This window comes from Lepisosteus platostomus, chromosome 4 (assembly GCF_059453375.1).
Source record: "Lepisosteus platostomus isolate fLepPlt1 chromosome 4, fLepPlt1.hap1, whole genome shotgun sequence".
Classification (NCBI taxonomy): Eukaryota; Metazoa; Chordata; class Actinopteri; order Semionotiformes; family Lepisosteidae; genus Lepisosteus; species Lepisosteus platostomus.
In genome coordinates, this window is record NC_142614.1 from 60,758,451 (window position 1) to 60,771,867 (window position 13,417).

Sequence of the window (13,417 nt, forward strand, 5' to 3'; positions counted from 1 at the left end):
TCTTGGTGAATAAGTATATAGCATTAGTATAGTTTATCTGAAAATGCCATATAATGCAGAAAAAAATCAGTTTAGTGTTCGGAGTTTGAAAGGGAACTGCATCACAATTTCTCACACCACTTAACAATGGCAAAAATGTCGCGATATTGATATGTTGAATTCAATTCAATTGCATTCATTCAAATCAGCTGTTCAGGTGATAGCATGGGCTATAGTGCAACAAGTCTTCTAAAAATATGTCCTGCTTCTTTAAGGTGTGATTTACCATAAAATAATCATAAATGATAGAGCACTTTTGCAAAACTTTAAAATGAATATGAGTGTATTTTAGTTGTTTGCTTTTTTTTTTACAATAAAATATAGAGCGTGCCACCTACTTTGTGTCGGTTTCAGGAAAATATTTAAAGAATATAGTAGCCAAATATACATTTTCTAAAGCATGTTTACGCTTTTGCAACACAGGAAGTTTTGTTGCCTTGTTATGGCGGTACGCATACTTCGAAACATCATCTCTTTTGTGATGTAAATTGGAGGTTGTACACGTTACCTTGTCCTTGGTAGTTTCATTCTGGTTTGAAATGCACTCATTGCCGATTTATTATAACCCTGAAATGTAAAAATAACATTGCAGTTCCCCTTTAATGTCACTTCAATTAGTGTGACCATTAGTGTCTTATAACAGCTTTTTGCTGAATTTATAAAAATAAGTTAGAAAATGGCATTTTTGCAACACTATTTCCAATACAAATAACCAAATACACCTCTTAAAAGCTTCTCAACCCATCAGTGATCTTAAATAAGCCCAATTAAGTGGCTTTTACTGTACCATAACTTTCAGTGCTCCAAGCTGCTCTGTTAGAGTTTAATGGAGTTAACAAAATCTTGAATGTGTAGTTAGTAGAGGTATCACCTTTATTCTTCACTTGACTTTTCTTCTGCAATGTCAAGAAGTTTAATGCATTCTTAATACATTAATACATATATTTTTACAACCAACCCTTATTATTTTGGTTCTCATTTTTAAATAACTTTTTTATATTTGTATTCTGTATCATTTTTGTAATATAAGTGATCTTATAAGAAAAACTGTAATTTTATCCTTTGTATTTTGGGTAAAAAAAACACCTTTTCCATGCTTTTGGCTTCACTTCAACTTGAGAATCCCAAGGGTTCTGGTAGAATCAGGAAATTACTACACTTTCCAAATTTTCCAGTGCATGGGCATACAGGATTAAGTAAGAATAGTTTTATGAAATTTACATTAATGCACAGGGAATGAATCCTTTGAAGAAGAAAAACATTTTATAGGCAGCATGATGAATTAACATGCTGCAGTTTAAAATGTCATTTCAAGTTTCAAGGCAGTTGAAAATTCTATGAATTGGTTTGAAGCTCTTAAAATGAAAAGAAAGCTCTTTGCTCTTACCTGCTATATCTTTTGTGGGACAGGTAAAATGTGTAACTGTTTTTGTTTTCATTACATATTTGGTAGAAATTACTGTTTAAAAGTTTTGATTTCATGTATGTGCATGTATTCCTTTATCAGCAAAAAAGTTATTCCCATTACATGTCTTGTTGGAGCACATATGCTATGCAAACAACATGACTAGTGACAGATAAATTATAAAGGTATTTATTTAAGCAGTAACAGTTTATGCGTCTGATTTTGATTACAAAAAGCCAGCTTCCTGGTTTTTCCAGTTTATTAATTTATTAGCAGCAAGACTTTATTATATAATGTGTATCGTTCATTGTTAATTTGTAATGGTTAATATTGTCCATTTTATTATTGCTTTTATTGTTTTTCTTAGTAATATTAGATTGTGCTGCATTATACATTATACATTATACATGTTATTACTTATAAACAAAACAACCCTCAGGACCTACTGGTATTTAGAAAAGTACCATTCTGTTCTTTTTTTAAATCAGTAAAATTCTACGTTAACAATATATTGTCAAGAAAGAGGCTTTCAAAACACTGTACAGACTATTTACCAGTCATATTGGCTTGTGTAGCTACAGAATGGAAAATAATCACTTGGTTTCAATAACACTGCTTACAGTTTTTGTAAAAGGCTCCAGGCTGTTATTAAATACAACAAATGGAGATCATGGAGACTCTAATGATTAAAATACAACACCTACAGTACACACTAGTTTCTCTCGTAGAGAGGAGTTATTGCTAAAACACAGGCAGTAAGGGAATTTAAAGTGAAAAGTGTGATTATGTGAAAAAATAATAATAAAAAATATGCAACAAGGAGCTAGAGGTTAATGTTTTGGCTGTCCAGATTTATTTCCTAATAGTGTAAGAAAGGTTACAAACAACAGAAGGGCTTTTTACCCAACAAATCAAATCAAATCAAAGTTTATTTATCAAATGCACAACTTTTCTGCGAGCTCACAAAAATCACAAGAATCACAGAAATCACAAGAATCACAAAAACACAAAAATCACAAAATTGAGGTTATGAAAATAAGGTTACATAATAAAAGATGTAATTAGAAATGGAATAAAACACAATATGAGTAGAGCTGCTATGTGTCCATGGTGTGTGCAATATACAGTATACAAGTAGTGGGGTTATGCTGAATACAGTGAAAACTGTGTGTCCATGTAGCCATTACAGGTGATTTGCTGAAGGAGCTGCAGGTTGGCTATTTAGCAGTCTTATTGCCTGGAGGTAGAAGCTGTTCCGTAGTCTGTTGGACGTGGACCGAATGCTTTGGTACCGTTTACCGGACGGTAGGAGGGAAAACAGTTTGTGACTGGAATGACTGGGGTTCATGAGAATGGACCTGGCCTTCTTCAGACATCTAGCTGAGTAGATTAGTAGACTATCCCATTTAGTAGTTATAATAGCTAATTGATCTGAAGATCTCATCATTTATTAATCGAAGCCAGGGTCTTGGTTTAAACAACATGGCTAAGTAGCTTCTTCCAAATTTTCATGATCCTTTTCATAGAGAAATGCCTTATGTTATCAGTTTTAAACGCACTTCTGCATTGTTTCCACTGTTATCCGTTAGTTTTAAGTTTCATGGCTTATTCTGAGGAAGTTTGCTCGGTTGACAATTGTCAGTGCCTTTGAAGGATTGTGAATACTTGTACCTAGTCCCTGTATAGTTTTGCCTTTTAAGACTTAAAAGGTTTGGCTTCAGCCTGTCATTGTAGAACATTCATTAAGTCCCAGTATGGATCTGATTGCCTATCTCTGGACTATTTCATAGGTTGTGAGATGGTCATGAAAACATAGCATAATAAGTAATAAAATCAGACTTTGCTCGTACCCTAAGATTTAAATTTTAAACTTATGATTGTTAATGTGCAGTTATTGTTAGAGCCGTTAAGCCATTTCAGTACTAGAAACTAAAGATTGCGTTTCATTAGTACTATCCTTATCAGACACTGAGCTAACCCTGCTTACATTATCACATTTCTTGGATAATTTATCTATTCCACCACTGGCAATGTTGTTTTCATAGATGCTTAGTGCAGCCAGCGATATTATTGGAAGGAATTTCCGGTAAATTCCTTCCACTTTTAAAAACAGAAATGTCTACTTCTTCTCGGGTAATTTTTACAAACCCATATTGAATGCTAGTGCAGATTAGCTAAACTAGCACTTGAGATGCCTTATTCACTCATACCTTTCAGATGTCCTTTTTTAATAAAAAAAACATTTTAAATGTGTGGATACTATAGTTACTATTCTCAACAACCACCAATTAGTCCTGTGCCCTGGGTGAAGGTGAAAAGTCTATGAAAAGTTTGGGCATGCAGTTTACTGAAGGAAACATTCTCAATCAGTTTACTTATTCCCCTGCATTTTATGGTAAAGTAGGATGAGCAGTGCTAAAGTCAAACCTACACTATACACTTACTAATGTAAATAAACTCCTGGGTCTTTTGTTTTTATAGAGCAGATAAAAATAGCTAAAAATAGATCAAATTAGGTTTCAGTGTCGTTTTTTCATTCGAGAATGTTTGGAGCCTACATAATTAGATATTGATTTGATAATATGTTTTCATTTAAAAAGAAAAGATTGTGTGAAGATTTCTATTTACGCTTTGACTCAGGTGATATTTTGTGGATTGATGTTTTGTGTACATAACAGTGGAATAAGTATCTGGGAATATCTAATTTTCTCATTCAGTGGACTCAAAATCTACATGATGTTCTCTACACAACAGCAACTTTTTAGAAGTTTATATTTCCAGCCTGAAAAGGCTGTATTTATTATTTAATGTGTATTTGTAGACCTGTAATCTTTTTGTAATTGAATCCTGTTCTGCGTGCAATAAGGCTGTGAGGTATCATATATCACATAATGAAGAACTAAATTGCTAGATTTGTTGAATTTTGCTCTGTAAAACCAATTTCTGTTCTTTGTGCATCTGAACAATATGGGCTTTTGTAATAATATGCATTCTTACCATGAATTTAAATATATTTATAGGCGTTGTGTGGCATTATGTTTTAAGATTTATTTATTGGAATCCCATTTGAACTACAATAACAATAGCTGTGTGTATATTGAAGTAATCACTTGGCAGCAGATGTATTTTAAAATTCCATGAAAGTCTTAGTTCTTTTACAGCAGGTGCTTTCTATTGTGGGATGAGCAAATTACTCGCTTACAAATTAGAAACATGAGTATCTGTTATGGGAATATAGAACCACATTCAGTAGGTACCTCTCTTATATGATTCTTTTAATTTCTTAAAGTTTTTTTAATATTCAATTATTGATCTCCAGGGTGTATTATTTTGTCATTATAGGCTATTGCAGGTTCTCTCCTTGCCACTTGTATAGAGTTACAGAACTTTAAGGCTTCTTTTTTGTTTCACAGAGAGCAAATAAATGGGTGGAAATTTTGCTTGATGTGAAAAAGCTTCAGACTTCAGTCTAAGCTGTAACAAATGCTATTAAAATAATTACTGACTTTATATATTGTCGACTGTGGATAACTGGTAGGTTTGAGCTATTTTATGTATTGTCACCATTAAACAGTGAATTAAACTTTCAGCATATGACAACATTATTTTGGATATACTTGTGAGATTGTCATAAATACAGTTTACAAAATCTCCTCTTTTTGTTTTTTTTTTGTCTGTGAGTTGCTTTAAGTTATATGTGGCAATACATTTCACAGGATGGCAGGTACAACAGCCCACTTTAAAGTAGACTAGTCTTGGACTTTAGAGACAGTTTTAAAGAGCATTTATACTTTTGTAGAAAAGCTGGAAAAGGAAAGTAAAACCCTGCATCTTTTGAGCTTTCAATTGCTTGAACTTCAATCTGAGGCTGTATTGGCTCATCCTGTCTACCAATTTACTTTTCTTAGCCTCAGTCTTCTGTCTTTTGCCTCCATGGCTCCACTGTCCTGAAAGTGTTGATTACTTTTTAATGTAGCAGGTTTGGTCCTGTCTGATGTCTCACTGACTGGGTTCAGTTCACCACTGGAGTAACTCATTTAAGGGGATGGTTCTGTGGTTCAGACAGCAGATGTGTAGCTCCCTGGAAGCTTCCATTTCCTGTTCTTATATCGTCTTACGAGTCATCTTCCTTTGAAGATGGTTTCTGTGGTATATTTAATAAATGTGTCAAAATCACAACTCATAGGAAATTATACTGTGTAGGAAACTTTCCAGTGGGATCCAGAATCCAAAAGGCTGTGTCGTGTGTCAAATGTACACTACTTTAAAGTTATATTTAATATTCATTAAAGCTAAGAACTATATTACATGCAGGTAGCACCAATGCAAATAATCCACTACCTTGAGAGTATTCAGGCCATGCCAAATTTCCACATTTTGTTGGTGTCTGATGTCGCCATCATGATACTTTTAAATCTCACAGCCTACTTTAATCTGATAATGTTAAAAATGCAGATAGTATATAATTAAGGGGAATTAGAAACTTTGGAGATTCTCAATTCATAAGTATTCAGTCCCTTTACTATGGTAATCCTGAATCGGTTTGGGTATGAGTAATTAGTTTGAAAGGTCATAAACATAATTTAGCGACCCCTTTACCTTATTTTAGTCACAACTCACAGCTGGCCATGAAGACCAAGGAGATTTTAAAACAAGTCAGGGATCAAGTGATAGGTAAGCATAAATCAAGAGAAGATTTCAAGAAAATTTCCCCAGTCACCAACAGAACCTTTGAGTACTGTGAAGTCTATCATTTAAAAGTGAGTCTTCCCATATCAGGCTAACCTTTCAAAATGAGCAACTGATCAAGCTGGAAGCTGGTTAGCAGTGCTGCAGTGTAGCCTGTCTGAAATGGGAGTCAGTGTTCATACAAAGACAATATCTTGTCCTTTTAAAGCTGGCTTGTGTGCTTATTCATCTTAAATCTCATATGGATTTTTTGGCAAAAGAAGGATGTGGGAACTGAATAATTATGCAATATGTGAATTTAAAATTTATATTTGTATTTGTTTGGACTAAAAAAGGTAATTTAAGTGTTAATACTAAAAAAGAGTGATAAAAATGTAAAAAACCGTTTTAATTCAGAAAAATATTACCATGTAAGTATGGAGTAAGTCCATTTCCAAAGCGCAGTATACATCTGATTATGAAATAGGTAACTGGAAATATTTAAAGAGAATAACCAATCTATGAGAAGTCCTTATGTACAATGATGACTAATGTTTAAAAGCTGAGTGAATTTCTTGAATATTTATACAACATATTCAAGTACAAAAGAATCATATCTCCCTAGAAACATGCCAGCACCACAACAGATGGAAAAAGAAAGCAATAAAATAAGAAGCTTGAAGTTCAGACTGAGGTTGCTAGGTATTATAAACTAAGAGAAAAAACAAACAGAAGCCTAGAAAGATTTCTGGAGATGCTCAAACATGTTGTTGTGTTGCTGACCAAGCTGAATACTCTTGTCACTTTTAAAACCTTTATTCTTACTAAAACTACAGTAACCCCTAGACGACAACTATTGCAATCTGTATTCCTATCAAGCCTGTTTAAGAAACCTCTAATGGCACCTAATGTACCTTATGTGATTAAGCCAGACAACTGAAAGCATTTTAAATCTGACTATAAGTGTTTAGGCAACTTTCACCAGTCAGTCCAATGGCGATTTTCTGTGTCAGATTAGTTGATTATCTTCCAACTCCAGATTCCCCTGCTGTGTGTGAAATGTCTGATGGTTTCTGAATTCATTTCTCATACTGTGACTTATGTCACCATCTACTTGGCCCTTTGCTGACTGCATCAGTTATAGTGACATTTTTAGAAGATAAATTGGGCAGTAAAATAGCAGGATAGTCCCTGTTTGGACAAGCAGGCACACCATGTTAAGGAAATTCAGTAGTCTGTTTTGCCTTGATGCTAGTCGATATTTGTAACATAACATAGTTTTGTTTAGTTTTTTTGCAATGCTTAAATATGACATCCTGTGAAGTGTTTTTGGGGGTTTATTACCAGAGATAAGTAGCAGCCTGTCTTAGTAATAGCCAATATTTATCTTGCAGCTAACCTTTTAACATTGCTGCTAGCAATCGAAATAATCCAGATATTTATGGTCCAACAGATTAATCTGTTTTTCACAGATTTACCTACAACTTGATATCTGAAATAAAGTGATGCTCAAATTGTAATGTTTGCCAGTCTCCAGCAAGAGAACTTTATGTTGTGTACTTGTTATTTGGTGACAAACCAGTGTCCACACTCTAGCTGTACTTTGGGGGACAGCAACCTTTGGAGTCCTGAGAGCAAAATTAAGTCCTATATTCCTTTTAAGCAATATATTTAACCTGTTTCTAAAGCATGATTAAACTATAGAATGTTTGCGGTTTTACATAGTGTGAGCTGAATATTTAAGAACAGTATTTGTATGTGTCCTAGTCTTTCCGTGGTTCTCCTGTGTCAGCTATTGTAAATATCATATTTAATGGAGATTTGGGGAAAATCCCCAACTGACTTTGAGATTAATCAAAGAGGGAAAACATCAACAGTAAATAACAGAGGTGATGACTTGATGAGAAAAACCTTGTAAAACTTTGATTCCAATTAACCTGTCGGTATTTGGATTGTGAAAGGAAACCAGAGCACATGAAGGAAACCATGCGAACATGGGGAGAACATACAAATACCACCCCAGGCCCAGAATTGAACCAAAGTCCCTAGCGCTGTGAGGCAGCAATGCTTACACTGCGCCATCATGCCGCCCCTGCTGTGTGTTATTATTCATTTTATTGTTGAAATGTTTTAAAAGGATCTCACCTACTATTTTCCCATCAGAAGGTGTTTTTGTTTTTTAAATGAAATCTCTTCTCCATTTGAAAAGCCCAAATGTGTTTTTCCCAACAACCCTGGTCAAAGTTTGCAGTATCTCTTTCAGCCACTTCCATGGCAGGAACTACATGTTAGATACACACATAAAGTGGCAGATGCTGCACAGGATGTTAAGAAACGTTAAATCCATTCCAGCCAATCGAATCCCTGCTGTGCACATCGAGTTCTCCAACAATCTTTAGGAGTTGCCCTGTGCATTCAAGAAGTGGCATGGAATGAGTTCTGTATTCTAGGTTGAGGTTTTATTTGATGCCTTACTTGGTAGGCAAATAGTACAACTGTTCTTTATTTTGTGATCATTTGAGTCAGGTGAATTGAACGTACAAGGGTGTCATGATCTGGACTGTTATGACAATAACTTAAAAGTCTCCCAAGTAACAACACAGTGAATATGCATATACTACTATTCATGTGCAGATATTTACTATGTTTAGTGGTCATTCCATTCTGAATTAACCAAAATGTAGGAAAAATCTCTGCCTCAAGATTCTGATTTTCTGATTGTTCTTGTAGAGGAAGTTAGATTAAAATAAGGCCAAATGATTAACTCAAAGATAATTTTTCTGGGGTGAACCCTTTTTTAAGGGGAATGTTGTGGTTTTGGGTAGGGCTGGGCGATAATTCGATAACGATAATTATCGCTATATAATTTTCCTCGATATAATTTTAACAAAAGTTCGATGAATGTTCGATATATATGTTTATGCTTTGCGCATGATATGCGCATGCGCACAAAATACTGCGCGAGTGCGCGTGCGTTTTCCAGACCGGGCAGCTAACGTGGTGTTGTTTACCCACACGGTGGTGGCTGACAGGATTGTAGTTAGAGTGGAGAAATGAGTGACACTGAAGCAAATGTTGTGCTGCCTTTTATCACACTGCAGTATTTAAATTTTCTATTAAGATATTTATTTTGTAAATTTTACTCATGCATATTTTGACATAAAAAAAGACTTGAATACTCTCTACCTCAGTTTTGTTTATTGTTTCTGCTGTTTGGCAAGTGTTTGTTGTGTTCTTAAAATATAGAGATGTTTAATTTACCAATTAACTGTCTGGTTTCTTCAACTTTCACTCAGGAGACAAAATCTGCCTTTAAACTTGAAAGAAATAATGATTTGACATTTATCGTGATAATTGTCGATATCGACTAATATGAAATTTTTTATTGGAATTTTTTAATGTTTTAATTAAAAACATTATTGTGATAATGTTTTTGGCCATATCGCCCAGCCCTAGTTTTGGGTGATTTTGAGGATCTAGAGATGATATTTAGAGTGTTTTGTAGTATATGAATAGGTCATCAGGTACAATATAGGGTACTCCATATTTTCAGACACATTACAGGGGCATTAACTGAACTACACAAAATGTTTCTGTACAGGGAGCTCGATAGAGCTGCTGTACGATTCCTATAAAGTATCACCCCTTTAATATGTCTATGTAACTGGCTGACTTACATTTTTTATATGTGCAATTGTCAATGCTTGAGTGATTTTTAAGTGCTTGTTCTTTCCGAAGTAGAAGAAACTTTAAAAATTGCTGACCTGTGCTCATAATTTAGCTGAATTTCTGTATTTATCTGTGGTACTGTCTACCTCCCACTACCTACCACTTTACTACCTGATTTAATGCCCCATGAAAAAGCTCTAAGATGAAAGTATTATAAATGGTCTCATCTTTGAATGGTTGAACCGCTTGTAGGATTTGAGGTAATTGACTTCTAGCAGGTCTATTTGAAGGACTTGTGGCAAAATAATTGACTTTGTAATCTATCTCCTTCATAGCTTAATACATGTAGTACTATGGCAAATTCACAGTTATGTTTTGGGTTATATTGTACAGTATGGGGGTGCTCCATATTTTCAAACGGATTACAAAGACATTAAGTAAACTACATAAAATATTAGCAAAATCAACCTCATCTCACAATATTATGGCTTTTAATATTTCACAGTGTGGTACTCACCTGCATTTTTCCTGTTCTAACTAATTTTTGCATAACGGTTTTTGTGTAAAAATCATGGACACTTGTCAAAGAGAACTTAATGTGCCGGCCAGTATCAGTATTGTTTCTTTTTAATTGAGAATTTCCTTTAATTCTATTATGGGTGGTCATCTTGAATTTCTTAGAGGAGGTTCCTGCTTGAAACAAGCATTCTCTGATTTTTATTAAAATTGTTACTAAATATTTTGTTTGATAAACTGGCTTTTCATTGTGTCATTTGTTTATTGGAGTGGGCTTTGTAAAGTACTCCAAAGAACATTGCTTGCAAATTGTAAAGTAATAGACATTGACTGTATTAGTTGTAGTCAATCTATCTAATATCTGATAGAATTGGGTAAAACAAGTGAGCCAAACAGATCCAATCAAGATTATAAAATGGGTGGATATGACACAAAAGTAAAGGGATTGAGGGGAGGCACAGCTAGTAATAAAATCATGATTTTAATTTTGAAATGTGTGGTCCAGATCTGAGGTAGCGATTTATGGGTGAAGTAAAATATGTTTTGAATATCACTGCTAATGTCTAGGTTGAAGAAGTAGTTAAAAATGCAAACAGAGTGCTTGGGTTTGCATCTAAGAGCACTGAACAGAAGTTCAGAGAGGTTAAAGTGAAGTGTAATGACCTAGTTAACCCGATCTGGAGCACACCATTCAGTTCTGGGCACCAAATCATGAAAATGACATAGAGAAGGGCATTTGCATGTATTTTCAGGCTCAAAGCCATGGGCCATGATGAAAGATGAATCTAGTCTTAATAATAATCCATGTTCTTAAATACATGGGTTATAAAATGTTGGTAATTTAAAACGTCTGGTACATACTAATGTTTTCTTTTAAACTTTCATTAAAAATGAAAAAGCTCCCATCTTGCCCCAAGCAATATGCAACTATATAAGCATGAGATATTTTAATCATATATTTAAAATATTTTCCCCCTGTATAGTATTTTTCATAAAGTTTGACATCTTTTTTTTAAGCAACATTTGAATATGTTTTAATGTATGTGAAGGTGTCATTTGTTTTTACATCATGGCATTTAAACAGTAGATTTGGATTTTTATGATGGCATAAGAAAATAATTATTGTATTTTATTTTACCATCTGGAATTGCTTTTAAAAGACTGAAGAGACTTATTTCCAGGGAGGCCTTTGTCTGGGGGCAATCCTGGTTTTATAGCACTATAGCACTGGCTTTCTTTGCTCTTTGTCAAATGTGAATATTTCCTTATACAGACAAGCAAACTTTTATTTATGACACCAGTTGACTTAATAATATGCTTCAATTATATATGCTACAATCATTTTTAATGATTTTTCCAGGTCATGAGCAGTTATTTAATCATTTCAGCCTTCAGAGAACCAGTGGACTTACAGTAGTTTATGTGATCCTTAGAATTTTGGTAGTACACATTTTAAAGCTCATTAGAATTGGCTGATATCTATTTTAGGTTCAAAAAAGCAGGCTTGATTCAAGCTGTAATGCTGGGAAAAACCACAGACCATTTCTCTTGATTATGATGAGCAAGCAGTAAACATTGTTACTTAACAGAGCATGTCCAGAAACAAAAGCTTAGGCAATAATTTTTCTGAAAGACATTCCCAGAGTGAAGATTCCATGCCCTATTTAACCTTCTAAGCTCTCCGTAGGAGCAGTTAAGCTCATTGGCTGTTTAACTTTTCTTCAGACCAATCCAAATGAAGTAAAGTGGTCTTTTGCTTGCAGTGACTTTGTACTTTGTCAAAGAGTTAAATAACTAAGGAAAGTCTTTTTACTAACTATAATGCAATAACTATAATGCAAAAAATAAATATTTTTGCTTGTTCCTACTTTATTCTGTGGGGAAGGAGAAACCAGTTATTATTCTAGTTCATAATGTAATTTCCTTAATCTTCCTAGTCATTTGTTGTCAGCATTGTTACTTGAGAGATTTTTGAGTACTTTCTAAGGATGGGCCGTTATTTTCTTTGTTTCAAACGTAGCTGAACAGTTTCTTTCTGGTCTGGCACAATGTGCTCTACATTTATAGTCCATCTTAAGCTTGATTTTCTTATGTTCCCAAATGATTTCAGTGCAGGTGCTAAGGTACTGGTATAAAATATGTTTATTACAATCAGTAATGGTTTTAATGCCATAGGTCATAGAAATGTAAACATTTTTGTATATTATCACCACATATCTTTACAGTACTTCATTCTTCGCTATAATTTTGTGCTTTGTAAGTCAGTATTTTATTCAACCTTATATTGTACAAGTCAAATTGTCTTAGGGTTGGCCTGCATCTCCTATGTCAGTGGAAAGTGAAAAAACTTGTTTATAAAATGTTCTCATTCTTGATATAAGGAACACAGGGTCCTTCATTTTGCAATTCTAAGGAGTCTTTGTTCTTACATGACACTGACTGAACTGTCTGAGGTTTACATATACATCTATAACAGAAACCTTGAGAAAAATCAGTTTCCTGATTATGTCCCTCAGAGGTGTATCTATATGGAAGGCTGTGATGGTCCAAGCATAGAGCCTTGCGGAACTTTACATGTAACTTGTAATAAACATGAACACGCATCATGTAGGTATATGTAACTGGGTATACTAGAATCTGTTTTTGTACAGGTTCAAAGAGAAGAGGACACAATTAGACAGGCCAACAGTGTTTTTTAATTATTAATTTATATGTAATCATTGATAGTGTCAAAGGATTACAAGGACAAGAACAGAGACGGTATCAGTGTCTGAAGACAGAAGCATTATTCATTTACTATTCTAATTAAAGCTGTTTCAGTACTATGAATGGGGCAAAACCAGACTATGAACCAGTATATTAATTATTTTACTGCACTATTTTTATGGGATCTGTCGCTGTATTCTGTTGCTTTTATTTTATTAATTATCCATCAAATACAGACACTAGTAGCCTAGTAGTTGCTTTACAGGTTAATTGAAGGAACATCTGTGGTTTGTATGCAAAATCTATAGCAATGTCTGAAATGGCATTTGAATACTTGTGTTCAAGAAAACATGCCACATATTAATCAGTGGTTTGACTCAGTATTGTAACCCAGTTCAGTTTGTGAAGTTCTTG

At 34.1% G+C, this 13,417-nt stretch overlaps 1 protein-coding gene across 2 annotated transcripts in view; it reads left to right on the forward strand.

The window, feature by feature from the left end:
• pcsk5b (proprotein convertase subtilisin/kexin type 5b) overlaps nt 1-13,417 on the forward strand; it is a 145,347-nt gene that overhangs the window by 14,670 nt on the left and 117,260 nt on the right. The gene's annotated exons all lie outside the window — the stretch shown is intronic.